The following is a 16,832-nucleotide window of genomic DNA, read 5'->3' as shown; positions in this document are numbered from 1 at the left end:
ATGAACTCAAATTTATCTCTGTTTTCTTTTTTCCTTGTGCTTTTGGGGCAATATTTAAAATCTGAGGTATTTTATTTAAAATTTACATATAAAATATCTTAATTTTTAGGACAGTCCTAGGAGACGGGTGCTGTTGTTATCCCCAGTCTATGGATAGGAGGCTGAGATGCAGAAAATTTCACTGACTTATGAGTGTCAAAGCTACCCAGTGCTGTGGGAGTTCAGAGCCTCATGATTGTCCCCAAGCATCTGTGCTCTTCACCACCATGCTCCACTACTGCCTGGAATCGTTAATGAAAAAGTCTTTCCTGTTTTGGTTTCTTGTTTGTTTGTTTTCTCATTGGGAACCTCATCTCCTCATTTTCCTTTCGGATATCAGTGTAGGTTTATTTTAGGTCTCATGTAGGCAGAAGCATTGCTATCAGTTAACTTCTTTATTACACACTCTCCGGTGATGATTGTTGCTATTTGACCAAATCAAGTCATGCTTAAGTCTTTCCTGCTCATGACACTGAAAAGAGTCATGACTTACAGAATGCTCAGAGAAGAAAATAATTGATTGATTTTATTTTGCTACCCAGTCAAACCAATCAAATAAAAACCCCGGTGTTGACGCAGACGGTAAGCCCTCCAGAATAGGGTCACTGTCTTCCTTGTGTTTCGTTTGTTTGGTCACAGTGTCTGGATAGTGACTTGCTGTCCAGCAGTTTTGTGAGGATACGGTGTTCGTGAATCATTGTAAGGACAGAATTTTGACAACATACTGTATTGGTCATTTCACGAGGGAAAAGATAATATAGAAATACTGCTCAGATCTATTTTAAAATTAAGTTTGGAATGTTGAGAAGAGTTCAAGAAACCATACAAAGATCTTTTTCACTTATTTTAGATCTATCTTACGCATATTATGATTACATAGCAGAGTAACTTATCAACTAGATTTGACAAGAGGGGTGTATTATTGATTATTTGTATTAGTTGAAATATTCTACCTGGGAAAAAGTAATCAGTGCCCATAAATGAACAAATATGTTTGTATTTCTATGTAACATGGGAGCAGACTTCATATGTTTCTATATAATATATATGACTGTGTGTTTTAATCTGTCTGTCAGTGTATTTATAGTTTTTCAGCAATGTTCTAACTTTAGAATTCTTCTAAGAAAGTCACCCCCAATTCTAGCGCAGTTTGTACTGTGTATCCTGTCTTATGCATGGGATTCCACTGTCTCCTCAGTGAGGAATTTCCTCCCCTACTGAGGTAGTAGCAGAGTTAAAGGAACTGTGATTTCTAGGCCTTTGCTCTCCATGTGTTGGCATTTGGCTGTCAATCGCGATTTTCCATTTCTTGAGTTTTCATTGTTCAATTAGAATTTTTGAAAATAAGTGTTAATATGTTGTATTTGTCTCCCTAGAAACTTGATGTGTTTGTGCTTTTCAGTTTTCAATTTCTTAAAAATGTAAATGCACTCTTGTTTTTAAGTAGTCCTTTTTCACTAGATATTTGTTTACCTCTTTATAGTTAAAATACATTTTTTCCAATGAATGAATCGGTGTGCATGTTTTAAAGATAACTTACTTTTTATTTTCCTTATTATAACAATTATATTCATTCTAGAGAATTTAGAAAATAAGGATAAACACAGTAATAACTTAAAAATGGCCTCTAATCTCACCTAGAAATACAGTTGTAAAATTTCAAATTGAGAATTACAAGTCCTCTCATGTTGTTCTTCTTTTTCAAGATCGTTTTGGTTACTGAGACCCTCGAATTCCCATATGAATTACAACAGCAGCTAATCAGTTTTTGCAGAGGAGCCCGCTAGGATTGTGATCGAGACCACGTAGAATATACGGATCACTCTGGGGAGCACTGCCATTCCAAGAGCACTGTCTTCTGATCCAGGAATGTACGTGGCGTGTCTGTCCAGGTATTTAGGTCTTCTTTAATTTTTTTTCAGCAATGCTTTGAGTTTACAGAATATTATTTTACTTTTTTTCTTTGCCTTTATACTGAGGTCAAGTGTGCAAGGTACCGGGATCAGAAGTGTATTTTAGCCCCTCCCGTTGCTGCCAACATGGTCGCTGCGCTCTTGCTTTGCCTTGTGTACAACCTTGCACAAAATAGGACCTCAGTAACTCTCTCTTGAATGAATGATTATATGATTGTAGGATGATGCTTGAGAGTCCTTGTGATTTTTTCCTCCAGCCTTTCCCCAATTCTTAACTATGCCCTTTCTCTTCCTAAACTCCAGCCTGGGTTTCAGCCTGCCTGTGGCATTGATTTTCCCTATCTGTAGACTCTTCCTTTCACTGGTTCACGATAATGTTACATGTGGGCTTTGGAAACTTGTCAAGAAAGAACAAATCTATTGCATGCTAGTATTTTTACAGTGTGGTATTTTTTATCGATTGAAATTAAATCAGGCTGACCCCCTGAGCCCTCCCGTGAGCTCTTTTCACTTTCCTACATCTGATAATGCTCTGGTTGCTACATGTGCCCTTCCCCCAGCCTTGGTTTTTGGGTTGAGTAAGTCATCATCAGTGGAGCACTCTCTTTAAAAGATGAAGAGAACATTGGCTCCTTCTCCCTGGTTGGGGACTTGGATGAGATGAGATACCAGATAAAGAATGGAGCTCCACCTCATTCTGACCCCCGCTCTTTCCGTTCCCTTCTCCAGAGGAAAAGAGTACAATTCAACAGTATAAAGATTGATTGTGAGCTAATGAGATAGACAAGACAATCAATTATTTATTAAATATCCTTTCATGCCAGAAACAAATGTATTATACACACAAAAATCACACAAAGCATGATAATATCGTGCTTACAGACGTGTGTCCGAGTTCGAGTCCTGCTCTGGAGTGACCAGTCCTGTGAGATGGAGAACTGGTAGGTTGGCTTAGGCTCTCCAGGACTGGTTTTCTGTCCTGCAGAGATGGGGCTCGCTAGGCTTCCCTCCCCCTTAGAGGTGCTGTGGGGTGTAACTGTCACGCGTGCACAACTGCTCATTCCTCGTAAGTGCAGGATAGCATAAATTTTGCGGTGATGGCTTTATGACTGCCCCGTGTAGACTCTCAGTGCTCCAAAGGGATGCCTTGTGGTTTGGAGATGGGATTCTCATTTCTGTAAATACCCAAGGATTGTGGTATTGGGCCCTGCTGATTTGAATCTATTCTTTAGAAAGTACATATTGTAGATATATTTTTCAAGCATGTGTGCTTTTTTCCTTTTATTATTTATAGTTATACTCTCTCATCTCTTGGTGTGACTTTTCATGGAATCCAGGAAACAGTCCTAACCTACCTGCCTCTTCACTCTTCTCCGTGGTGGTTTTCTTCCCTGACTACAAGAGGGTTTTGCACAGGAAATTTTATTTGTTCCCCTTTCCTTGGAGTCTCTCTTTCGGTCTGCCCATCTCTCACCTGCCCATCTGTCCATTTATCTACCCACTCATTCTTCTGACTTGTTTCAAAAAGCATTTCAGGCAGCTTACAGAAGAACAGATACCAAATAAACAGGTTAGAAAATGGGGCCAAGTTCAAACTGTGAGGCTAGGAGGCGAGCCTGTGTGAGGGTTGCAGCCGTGAGACACACACCTCTGCCCTGTGACTTATAAGATCGACAGCAAGAGTGTACCTGATGCTCCCAGCAGACACAGGGTAACAGGGTTTGTGGGAGATGCTCACTGGCTGTGAAATAAATAAGTGGCTCAGGAGAAGCCCAACCTTTCCAGCTACAAAGGCTTAGGAGAATATTTTGAGTGTCTTCCAAAATCAGGGTATTGCATTGTTTCTTTTGTCAGAGTTCTACGTATAGTTGGTTACATTCTATACCTGGAAATTTCTCCAGAACTCATTACCAAGTAGTGCCATTGCTCGGGAATGAGGTGGTTCTGCTCATTGACTGGGGTTGGCCAGAAACCGAAAATGACAACTTCAAAGGAGCCTGGGATTTGTCAGTTATGTTTTGTCAGTGCTGTAGATTTCAGGAAATGCTTTCACACTTTCTCTCCATCTGAGGCGGCAGCGTGCTCTCTTAGCAGCATCAGGAGCTCAGAGCCACGGGATGTTGGGGGCTGACTGCACTGCCGTCAAGACAGCCAAGCTAGTCACTGCAGGAGTGGTCCTTTCACATAGTGCATTTCATGTTCTATAGTAGAATGTTTCAACAGGGAGTTAATTAACTGAGTTAATTAACATTTAATAAATATGAAGCTTTGATGAAAAGTCTGTTATAGGCAGAATATAAGTTGTGAACACTTTGAAAACGGTTTCATTACTGAAATTTCAGTAGGGAAGATACACAGTTTATCTTATTTATGCCTCTCTTTTAAAGTAACAAAGAAACAAGACAGAAAAGGCAGAGGATGATTTCTGTTATTCCTCTCGGCTTGCAGGTGCCCTCATATCCAGTGGCATCCATCCAGACACCAACACTGACACTGGCCATGCTCAGAACTGCCTCAGCCCTGAAGACACAGGTGACAAATAGAAGGGGGCCACGCCCTGTTACAGCAGGTGCTCTCACTTTGTGGGTCCTTATGTAACTGCGTGGTTTTAATCAGGATCGCCCGTTCTACATTGTGTGGTGCTGCTGCAGTGTCTCCTAGTTATTTGTTTCTGTAAGTACTCGTGTATTATTCTCCAATGTGTGGTACTACACATCTAAAAATGCTTTTTTCAGATGAAAAATAATGTATATTTAATGCAATAAGCCTGAAAAAAGGGACAAAAACGGCTATCCAGGTCCCACTAGTCAGAAATAATAATTAACACTTTAACATCTACTTTCTGTTCTTTTCATCAGTGTGTATCAGCTCTGTCATAAAAACCAGTGAGCACTCTGTGCCTGTTTACTGTGTGGAGACCTCCATTTTCCATTCGGCTTATTACATGTTTTTCTACAATATTCTATCTCCCCTGGCATGATTTTTAATGACCAGTATATCATTATGTATTGTGGAGGCATCGTCCATTTTACTTCGGGCTTAAATAAACTTTTAAATTCCAAGTGTACTTAACTGAAATACTGAAAAGAGAACTGTGGTGGTACCGAAAGAGCCCTACCTCCCTTCCCCTTATTTCCTGAGTGTAAAAGCTGTTGCCAATGTGGTGTATATATTTCATGACCTTTATGCCTATGACATATATATATACCCATACATACATACATAAATACATATGAGAAATCTATGTATATGTGTGTACATATTCTTTTTTGAAAAATAAGGCCATACTATATGTTTTCTGCAGCTCGCTTTATTCACTCAGGGGTATATCATAGACGTCCTCCCACTCCAGACTCACCCGGTCCTTTCAGATAGAGTGGAGGGGTCTCCTGATGTGCAGGTGTGGTCTCTTGTGCAAGGACACATTTGGTGGGAGAGTGCTGTGGACAAGGCCCTGGGCCACGGGGAAACGCTGGCCCCCTCAGTGCCCACAGCTCACCGTGATTTAACGCATTATTGTCTTGATGGTGGACACTTAACTTTTCTCCATTTTCCACTGTCAGAAAGGATGTTAGACTGGCATCTTTCTTTAACAGACATTCCTGTGATCTTGTATGAGCATGCCTTTAGTTAAGTCTTCTGGAAATTTAGTCCCTGGATGTGACATTTACTTTCATCACAGGCTACTTTCAAGTGACTAGAAATTCCTTCTCCAGTGTGGAATGAGAAATGTAGAATTACTTACGTAACCAATTCTCTATCGCTGAATATGATTTCACTTCAGGTTTTCTTCCCACCAGTGTAAACAGTATATCTATTTGAACTGATTTTTTTTCTAAACGAAACGATTCCTAGAAGTGGGGTTGTATCAGTGTGTACACACGTTTTTCAGAGTTTACATATCCATTGTCATGTCATCCTCCAAAAAGGTCGCTCACAGTTTTTTCTCCCACAGATGGACACTAGCTACAATATCTTTTAAAAATATTTACCAATAAGATGAGCAAAAGTGCTTTTTCATTGTTTTAGTTTGCATTTGATGACCAGTGAGGTATTGAGCATTTTTCACTGATTAGCCATCTGACTTTTGAAAAGTGAATGATCCATTTTGTCCTTTGCACAAATTTAAGTGAGGAAGCTTCTTTTTGCTTTGTGACAGCTCTTTGTATGTTATGAACATTAATCCCTTGTCTTCATCAACATCTATCACAGAGTTTTTCCTTGTCATTTCTTTCGTTTCATTTTGTTCAGTAGGTTTATTTTTGTTGTGGCTCAAAATATTCTTAAGATAGTAAATGTCTTCCTTTTGTGTTTTATCTTTGTTATTATTCTTAGAAATACTTTCTTACAATGGTATAAATCTCTTATGTAGGTTTATTTAATGTCTAAGATGGAGATGATAATAGTACTTGTTATAGTGAGGAGAAGTTGAATTAATGTGAGCAAAGAGTTGTATTTGCTGTTATTAGTATTTTAATATTTACATCACTATCTGTAATTATTTTTGTGGTCATTATGACAGGAATAGAATTTGTTCTTTCCAGGTGATTCTCTGATTGTCCCAGGACAATTATTGAATTCATACTTTGGTCTTTGATTTGAAATCCCACATGTATAAAATACTTACGTACACTAGAGTCTCTTTTTGAGCTCATGCTTTATTTCTGTCAATCTTACTTCCTTACTCCAGCGCTATATCTTACATATTGTAAAAATTAATTATTATCTGACAGTGCGATTTTATTTTTTTGTTCTTTTCTTCCATCCCAAACTTTCTTGGCTATTATTATGACTTTATTATTCCTGAAGAATTCTAAAATATATTGTTCAAGTTAAAAAAAAATCAGATAAGAGTATTCATGGGATTTTTATTAAGTTTTGAATTATTTTTAGGAGAACTTCCATATTTATAAAACTGTTTTCCTCCATGCAATATGTTGATGTCTCTACATTCACACCTCTTATTTACCCCTCAGTACAGTCCTGTAGTTTTCTCCATGTACAACATGGGCATTAATTGTGAGATTATTCCAGATTATTGTTGATGTTTTTGTTAATTTTGTAAGGGAGAATTTTTTGCTATTATATTTTTTAACTGTTTAAACTGACACCTAGGAAGGCAGATTCGGTTTGTAAATACTCACTTTGTAACAAATCATTTAAAATTGTAAGTATTAAGTAATTGTTCGAGGATCCTTTCTTTTGTGTTTTTAAAAATTTGTTTCCAATATTATCAAAATGGTCATAGCTAAGAAGTATAGGTGTGGAGACAGATGGAGAGAGGTAGTGTGGCTCATGTACAAACTCTGAGCACTTTTATGGCTGCATTTAGGCTGGAGAAGCCGCAGAAGAGCCCACATTAGACCAGGGGTGGCTTTGTATGCACTTGAAAGCCAGCTTTCCTACCTTTATGGTGAAGCCTGGTGGGCGTGGCAGGTAGATGATCAAGGTCTGATCAAGTTCATTGGCTGCACAGAGCACTGTGTCTGTGAGAACTGGAGTCCATCGCCATGGGAAATGCTTGGTGCCAGGAACACTGCAGGGAAGCTGGGGAGTCTGTGTGTTAAGGATTTTCCAGTCCTGGGAGTGGGAAGATCAGACTCTGCATTCAGATCTGAGTTTGAATTCATCCTCTCTTGTTTACTGGTCCTCTGACTTTTGTCAAGTTATCTACCCTCTTTGAACTCCTATTTTCTTGTCTCTCAAAATAGGAGAATTACGGCCTGCTGCTAGAGTGTTTGACCAGGATAAATGATTTGTTTCTATAAGATTCCACGTACAGTCACAAGCTCAGTGAGAAATGGGCTGTCACCTCTTCATCTGCAACTCAGTGCTCGACAGGACATCGGGGCAATGCCAGTCCGTAATTTGTTTGTGATGCAAGTAGGAACAAAATTAATGTCTTGCCTTTCCCTTGCAGTACTCTTACTCCTTTGCTTCATTGACTTCTTTCCTCCTTTCCTTTCCCCTCCTCCACCAAAAGATCCTGAGACTCTCTCAGAACACTAGATTCAAATTACTTTAAAGGGTGTCTCATCCTCATGAAATGACAGTAACTTAAAAAAAATCTGTACAGATCCCAGACGTCATTGTATTTGATTTACACACACACACACGCACACCCACCCACACACACAATCAGCCTACCTCCCATTTGCTGAGGGAGAAGGACCAATTTTTCTGAGTTTTCATTCACTGAGCTTGAGAGCAAAGTCTCTTACGCAGATTTTCACCTTGCTTAGTGCATGGTGTTTTTAATTGGATTTCTGCTTTGTGGCCATAGAACTATTCTCCTTATAGAAGAGAGGATGTGGAGACATAGACATTCTGCTGAGATATTGGTGTCAACATATTTGAGTTGGAAAGGACTTAGGACAGCATAGAGTCATAACTTTTTATGGGTGAGAATTCATGATAGTGTAACTTGGACAAAAACCTAGGTCTTCTGTCTTCGTGTCCACGTGGATGAAGGGGCAACAGGGTGGGATATAGCAGGGATCCTTCTTGCTTGAGTTCCAGGGTCTTGCTAGTTTTCATTGCTCAGCTGCCTTTAGTTTAGGTCCGTGTGGCCTCTCATGGGAAGGTCACTCTGTCCTGATAGACTGAGTTTCTAATCAGCAAAAAGGTCTGGACCCACTCATATTTCCCAGAGTTTTTCTGCTGTCCTGCTGACAGTTTATATAAATGATACCTAAGAAACTACTGGATATAAAATCCTTATTGTTATCATTTGCCCTCAAGTTCCATAGAAATGGGGTGCTGTCTCAAGCTGTCTAAGGCTAGATCTGAACAAAGATAGGGTGATAGGCTGTGCTGCTGGACCCTCCCCAGTCATAAGGGATTTCCACCTTAGTTTTTAGAATCAGACAGACGAGTTCAAATCTTGCCTTTACCAGTTATTAGCTTTGTGAACTTGGGGAAGAAACTGTACTTGTTTGTGCCCAATTTTCTTTATCTGTAAATAAGTTCAGTATTTACTTTAGGGTTTTTGTTTTAGAATTGAATGAGCTAATTCCCTCATTTATACCGAAAATACTGATCGCGTGGTTCTATGCTGGTGCCTTGGTAGAAGATTACTAAGGGACTCAGCAGTGAGAATGCAGGTGGGGGACCCCTGGATCATAGAGCTTATATTCCAGGATATGCTTGTAAAAGACTGGATGTGCAGTGGATTTTTAGTAAATGTCCATTCCTTTCCTTATCCACATTGATTCTGTATATATCTTTGTACAATATATGAACAATTTTTTATTGCAATTTAAAACTCTTTGTAGTAATTAAATTATGTAGCTATAACAAAATACGTGAACTAAAATGATTTGTCTTTTATTTTCTTTTCAATATGCAAAACAAAATAAAATAGAAAAGAAAAAAAGGTTTTGAAGGAGTAGAAATAATTTTATTTCTGTGGAATCAATTCCCTATGTTAGGTTTTTTAGTTGTGTTGTTAAACAGCATATAAAATTGATAGGTTGTGTCTTCAGTGTTGATAGCTAGGTGAGTGTAGTTTCTTTTTGTGGTAGTCTTTGATGAATTATTTGCACTAGATCATAAATGATGTGCATGTTACATATTGGAAACGAGGAAAGAGTGGAGACATAATACCTCCAATGCAGTCATCTTGTTAGCAAGTCGAAACTCGTACTGCTTGCTGCATGACAGGCCAATAAATTGGGAGATTGAGGTGTTGGAGCAAGGAATAGTGACTTTATTTGAAAAGCTGGCAGACCCAGAAGATGGCAGAATGACATGCTGGAGAACCGTCTCCCCCAAGTCAGGAATCAGTCCGCTTTTATACTAAAAAGGGGCGGGGATGTGGTTGGTTGTTGCAAACTTCTTGCGGTAAGAATTGTTTCTCCTTGGAATTCTTTGTTCTTGCAGCTGTCCACGTGGGTCAAATCATGGTGCCCCTCTAAAACCTCCAAAAAATAATCAAAGTTGATTCTCTATTTTGCGACTTGCCATCTCAACATAAGTGCAGAAGAGTTAACATCGTGAAAGATCAGACCCCGGAGAATAGGCTCTCCTGGATATTTCAGGCTAAAGGCAACTTTCTTTTACAAAAGGTACAGAGCTACCAAGTCTGAGCCTAGAAAACAGCAAAGGTTTAAAGCCAAAGGAACAGATCTAACATGCAGTCAAATTTATTCTTTTCTATTACAATTTCTTTTTCCACCTCATAAATAATTTTAGTAAGAAACATGAGCAAATTTTTTACTTTTGCTTCTTAGTAAAGGATAAGTGGGCCAAATAAATTTATGAGAGCAGGGATGCTGTGTGGGCATTGGGGTCACAGCAAACTCTTGTTGGGGGTGGTCGACTCTGCAACATGTCTGATGCCCCGTGGGTGTTGGTGAGGGACCCCATAACCAGGGGCTCTCTTCAGGAACCAGCATATGGGCATTGACCTCTGGAGACCTCTTTTACAGCTGCCGGAAATTTTTTCAGATACTGTGACTGAAAAACCACTTCAGCTGGTGATAATTAGGGAATAAAGGAAGAGGAAAAGGGCTTTGATTAGATTACAAGAGAAGGACAGAATATCAGGGAACCTGGGGGCTTGGCAGTGGGTCCTTGGGAGAGAGGGGAGCAGAGGTGGGGAGGGGCACGGCTCTGGAACCAGCTCCTGCACCTGTCCCAGGGCCCAAGTCACACAGCTTTTAAGTGGCCCAGGACGCTCTCCTGTCTGGATGTCACCCTGGGCAGAACCTTGAGAATCGAAGGTAAGGGGTGGGCAGCACTCACCTAGGGGATCACTGAGGACTTAGTTCAAGTCCACGGTGCCTTTTCTGGTCATGTGTCTTCACTTGCCCTTTATCTTAGGATCTGAGAAGCAGGAGCAAGGAACGCAGGGAGAGATCCAGTAAGACATCTGACTGTGTTAAGAGACGACAGTCATAGCCACACCGGGAGCGAGGACACTTGCAGCAAAGTAAAACGACTTCACAACTATTGCATCAGAGCTGCCGGTGTGAGAGAGCCTAAGCCTGTCTCAGAGTGCAGGGGACAAGCAGAAAGGAATGGTAAATTTCCACTGACAGTTGAAATTTTGTTAAATAGCCTGCTACTGTTGCTTGTATCACTTGAATGAATGCAGGCATATTTCTATGGGCATTTATATGTTCACTCAAACCCACCAGCCACTCTTGCCCCCATCGGGGATGGGCTTTCTCAAGCCCAGTGCACCTGCTGCTTGGATGGGCCATGCTGCGGGTCCTCGCCTGGGGCCGGGCTGCTGCAGGGCACTGAGTCCCCGAGGCACGGCCTGCGAGACACGACAGGAACACCTCTGCTCTTGACTGAGGGCCTCCGTTTCCCCCTGCAGTGTAAGAATGCTGGTGCCTGAGTTAGAAGCATGCTTCAAAGCTGTCCGTGTCCTTGCCATCCAGAAGCAGAGCCTGGGAGCTTCCTAATTTCTCCAGAATGGGGTTTACATTCATCTTCGACAGGTGAGTTTATGTCCTTTTACAAGTGGAGGAATTACTGCAGTTTTCCTGGAACTAACTCACCACTAGTCCATCTGATTTTTCTGTGCTATGATTCAATATGGCATGCTAAAAATTCTGGAGTCAGATCTTGAAACACTGATGAAGAGGATTATTTTATTTCTTTATATGATAGTATTTTACTTTCAAAATTCAGAGTTTTCAGTTCTTTCAAAAAATTTTTGGGGGGTTGGAGAAACAAATTTGCTCTTACCATCTTTGTGACCTGTTGCTATATGCCTGTCACCTGTCTTCTGTCACTTGTGAGGCGGTTCCATTTGTGACCCTGTCCAGGTTGTTCATGTTATAAAACATAAAGTCTGTAAAAGTACAATCCCTTTTACTCCGAGGACATTCCACAAATACTACTTAAATCTGGGTGTGGTTTTAAGAAGACAGAATCATTAGAACATGTACTTGCAGGTTGCTAGTGCAAAATCCCCAAATCAATAGTCTAGCTCAACATCTAAAATCTTTCTAATCTACCTTGGATTTGTATGGATAAGTGAAGCAGTTTGCTAAGAACTCAAGACCAGGGTTAGAATACAGGCTGGTGTAGCTCAGCAGGTCCTCCCAAGCTGATGCTCTGGCAGAGGGCAGGTCCTAGGGGAGAGGGCGTGTCCTCCCATCCCTGAGCTGACAATTTGATGGCAAAGACATTCATCAGGTTAAGAACTTGGAGATTCTTCTAAAAACAGTGGGTTTCAAAACAGTCCTAAAAGCGTGGGAGTGACACAATCCCATTTGTCTCAAGTAGGGGAGAGTGGCTTTGAGGCCACTTGGGAGACTCGTGAGTCCAGGTGGGCAGTGTTGGTGGCTTCCACTTGAGCGGTGGGATGGTCAGCGGGTAAAAGCTAACAGATTGAAGGCAGGTTTAGATGGTAAAAAGGAAAGGATGAATGATTTCTGTGAAGGTAGGATGGAGTAAGGAACAGGTTTCTGGGTGGATTAATGAGGTAAATGATGGTCCTGCTGTGCTCTGAGGAGGGAAATCTGTAGAGGGAGTTCTGGGGGATAACTGATGAGTTCAGCTGTGGGTAAACTGAAAGGCTGTTAGATGTGTGGTTTGGGAGCTCAGGTGAGAGCCAGTAGTGAGTAGGGGGAGGGGAGAGAGACTGTCAAATCAGTTTGTCTTGTGAACATACAAATAAGGATGAGTAATGACACACTTAAAACCTCTATATTTTGTATTTAAAGCCCAGTAACATTTTGCTATATTGACTGCAGAGGTTCTTAATTTTTTTTAATAGAAATAAAATAAATAGAAACAAAATAGTGGAGTTAATGAACATCTTAGAGTTGATGTGTGTCCTTGTATGTATTTTCATACCTCATCTGTTTATAACCATAATCTACAAAAAGTTCGCTTGCTTAGCATAAGAGTTAAACAGAGGGAAGTGACACACAGTGTTGGGGCTTGAAGCTGATCTTCTCGGGCAAATTATGTCACCTCTCTGTGCCTTAGTTGCATCTTCTGTGACTGCCCCCGGGCCCTTCATCACAGCTGATTTCCTAGACTAGATGTTGGGAGGGAGGCTGCTGAGGGGAATAAGAAGCGGCAACTTCTAGGGATATTGAAGAGAGAGACAAAAACAGATTAAAGCCGATAAACTGAGTAAAAATACCATCAAAAGAGAAAGAATCCCGCAGTGTTTTGAGCCCCTTAGCGTAAGGGAAACAAAATCAGGTTGAGCCAAAGCTCTTGAGCATGTGAGTATTGTGGGTGGGTGGGTGTCATCAGAAAAGGGTTGAGAAAAGGCCTTTTCATTTCCCTAGACGTTTCCAGTAAGGATGGGGAGCAGAAAAGAAAACCCCCTGCTTCACAGTGGAAGCTGCTGTTTTGTGCAAAACTGACCAAAGGTTGGAGACCAGTCATCAGCGGTGCTGGCAAATGAAAAGACTTCGGGATTGGGTGGGGCACTTGCTGCGACTTTCAGGTGACCTGCTGGCTGGGTCTGTATGGCGGGCAGTAGGTTTGCAGGGTGACCCGGGCATAAACCCTGGCTCTGAGGCTGCTGGTCTGACTAGCAAACCTGGGCACCCGCAGTCCTAATGGGGCAGCTCGGGATGTGGCCTGGGACACCTGCTGAGGTGAGGACGAGAAGAGGGCTTTCCTGAGGGGGTGTCATGCGGAGAGTGGGAACGTGTTCCTGTAGGGGAGGAAGAGCCTCTGAGTAGGGTGCTGGATGCACAGGCAAGACCAGCCTGAGCACGGAGGCTTCTGGGAGTCAGAAGTCATACAATGGCCCGAACCGCCTTGTTCCTGCGAGACTGCAGGGAAAAGATGCTGAAAATGTAGACTAGGTTCACAACCTGTGGTGTTTTATGAGTGACAGTAAAGGACTGGTCCGGCAGGCAGGAGAGAACCCTGTGGGCGTCCCAGCTGGGGCGTCACGCCGGAGGGAGGAGCAGAGTTATAGACTTTGCCACTTATTAGCTGTGTGACTTTGAGCAAGATCACCCCACCTCTCTATATATATATCTTCATCTGTAAAGTGACAGAGTGACAAGCTCGTGTCATCAGAAGGCTTAGTTTAGCTCTGATCCTCTTTGTCCAGTCCTGTCAGTGCTGCCCTGTGAGGTTCTGCAACGGCTGCTCTTACCCTGAGATGGGAGTGCCTAGAGGGACTTTGTAGCGCCCGAGGGCAGGAAGGCATTGCTTTAAAAGCAGATATGTTGCCGCCTGCAGGCAGTTTGGTTGAAGGTCCTGCAGGGGACTTTGGAGGCCTTAGGTTGTGGAGAGTACTTTGGAATCCTTAGCTTCCTCTTAAGTCTTGTTTTCCCTTGCGGACAGGATTTGCCTTTGCAGATTGATGCTGAAGATTTGGGCTACTAGCAAAGCTGTTTTCAGAGATGGGTATATACGTAAAATATCGTATAAAATAAAATGATTTATTTAACGTGTGGGACTTCGCAGCTGTTGGGAACAGCTCTGTTGTCCTGGTCGTCACGGAGGACACCAAGGGTCAGCAGAGCGTGCGGGAGGACAGGTAGCCTGCAGTGCTGCTGCGGGGTGTTCTCCCGAGTAGAGCACTCTGCTGAGTTGACTCTTCTCTGAGTTTGGTTGCCAGATGAGCAGACAGCAAATTAATGAGTTCTGGTGGGATTGTATAATGACAGGAAGAAAGAGGAAACCGTAGTTTTTCCAGACTAAAACACGCTTTTGTTTCCTGATCCAGTGTGTTCCATTACAGAATTGATGAGTTCTGTCTATTCTGGGACTTCATTGAAATAAACGTTCAGCCTAAATGTTAAGAGTTATGTTTTATTTGGCTGGAGGACTCTAGCCGGGATGGCAACCTCTCAGATCACTCTGAGGGACTGCTCCCAAGAGGTAGGGGAAGAGCTAGGATATATAGAAGTTTTACAAGAAAGACCAGGTAGTTGGAACAATAAAATATTGCTTGTTATCTAAAGAAAACCAGATATCTCAAGATCAAGTATTTAGTGCTTTTCTATGTATGGGAGGAAGCAAACATTTGTGTCATATAATTCATCCCTTTGGCAGGTACCTAGGTATCTAGGGCCAGTATCCTGTCCTTTCTTACTCTGAATCCACTCAGAGGGCACCACTGTGAGTGGCTGAGAGGCTGGGCTGCAGGCATGCACTCGCTGGGGGGTGGCAGCAGCCGCTAATGACTTGGTTTCAGCATTCTTTGTTTACTGACATGGTTGCAGTATTTTCATTCACATTGTAGTATTTTCATTCACGGACTGATTATGGATAATCTGCAACCTTGGAAAGCAACTGAGATGGAATTACTGCAGGTACCTTCTACTTTAATAAGCCGTGTGCAAAAATAAACATGGAGGAAGCATACATTTGGATTTGGTGGTGTAGTGAAGGGTGACTGCACATTATAGGAGAACGCAATGCAGAATTCCTTAAGTCCACGTTTCTTTTCTGTTGTGGTTTCTGAGAACAGTTTATGGTAATTAACCAACATTGACAAATGCTGGCACACATTGCATTTAAGAGCTGGACGGCTGCAAACTTGTGTATTGGACAGGTGGAATTCATAGGCAAGTGGTCAGGTGGATGGGAGAGAGATGGAGGCTAAGCCTGGGCCCAGATTCCGGTTTAAATCACCATTTCCTCACCATACGGCCTTGGACTAGAATATAACCTCTCTTAACCTGTTGGTGAATCTGTGAAATGGGCATAATAATATTCGTTTCTTCCTGGGATTGTTGTAAGTTCTAAAGAGTATTGTAGCACACATGAAGCACTTAGCAGTGTTCACTGTGTGTGGCCGCCCCGCTTGGCGTGTGTCAGAGCCGTAAAGGCAGCATTTGTCTGTTGAGGATGCACTGGTAGCCCCTTGAATATGTTGTGAATTTGGTGATTTCCTTTAATCTTGGTAACTCTGTGTGCCATGGGCAGTTATTTTCATGGACAGATGAGGAATCTCAGGGTAAAGAAGACTGTGTAATTTGCCCAAAGTCAGACCATAATTTTGGGTGCATGGGCCTCGGTTCAGCATGGGCCCCAGGGCCTTCTGCCCTCTCCATTCAGCACCAGAGCCAGATGTGTGGTCGGCTGTTTCCCAGCCCAGAATATCGGGCAGGCCACAAGACACACCTGGCCCTGCGCTGCTTGAGCAAAAACTCCGGAGGAGAGGAAGTTACAAAAGGGATAAACATAAAAACAGATGACAGCAAACTGTGATCAGCACTGAGAAGGAAAGGAACACGCCTCACAATGCAGAGCTGCGAGCTTTCCCGTCGGGTCTGCTCTGGGGGCGTTCATCTCAGCTAAACAAACTCTGATGCTGCACCAAGGCAGGAAGGCAGGGAGCGTGTGGCCAGGTAGACAGGGCCTTGTTAATCATACTCATTCCCCATTAAGCTGCAGATGTCACGGGCACTTACCTAGTAAACAGATGTCTTCCATAATCATCACGCACTTTTCTTGGTAGTTTTATTGCCCCACTTTTGAGATGAGGTCATTGAAGCTGGGGAGTTTGCTGCATGCCCGTGATCACCATGGAAATACCCCCACTGGTCTTTCAACCTAGACTGGTGTGGCTGTCATGTCCCAGCCCTGTGAATGGCATCATGTTGCCTCTCCCAAGCGGCCCAAATGACTGACATTGATATTCTTAATTCATAGAAAATGGTATGTGACAATAGGAGAAAAAGGTATTAAGAAATTGTTTGGAAAACTAGAACAAAATCCAATTCTTCCCCAGCTGGGGGACCGTACCCTGTTTCACTCACCCCACTCACTGCGTGTCACCTCCTCCCTGCCGACTCCACTTTCAGAAGCCACTCTGAGTCTTTGAAGAACATTTTGCCTCATGACATTGTTGACTAGGACCTGCGCCCTCTCTGTCCCTGGTTAACTCTCTCTTGAAAGCCATTTAAATTTCTTGCAGGCTCCTCCGCTCAGATG

General features: G+C 42.3%; 1 pseudogene; it reads left to right on the top strand.

Moving 5' to 3' along the window:
- The window catches only part of LOC135322434 (trafficking protein particle complex subunit 9-like), an 82,211-nt pseudogene that overhangs the window by 43,587 nt on the left and 21,792 nt on the right, over positions 1 to 16,832 (top strand).

The sequence above is a fragment of the Camelus dromedarius genome, chromosome 11 (genome assembly GCF_036321535.1).
Source record: "Camelus dromedarius isolate mCamDro1 chromosome 11, mCamDro1.pat, whole genome shotgun sequence".
NCBI classification, from domain to species: domain Eukaryota; kingdom Metazoa; phylum Chordata; class Mammalia; order Artiodactyla; family Camelidae; genus Camelus; species Camelus dromedarius.
Note: the sequence above shows the minus strand (reverse complement) of the source record. Positions and strands in the feature narration are given on the sequence as shown.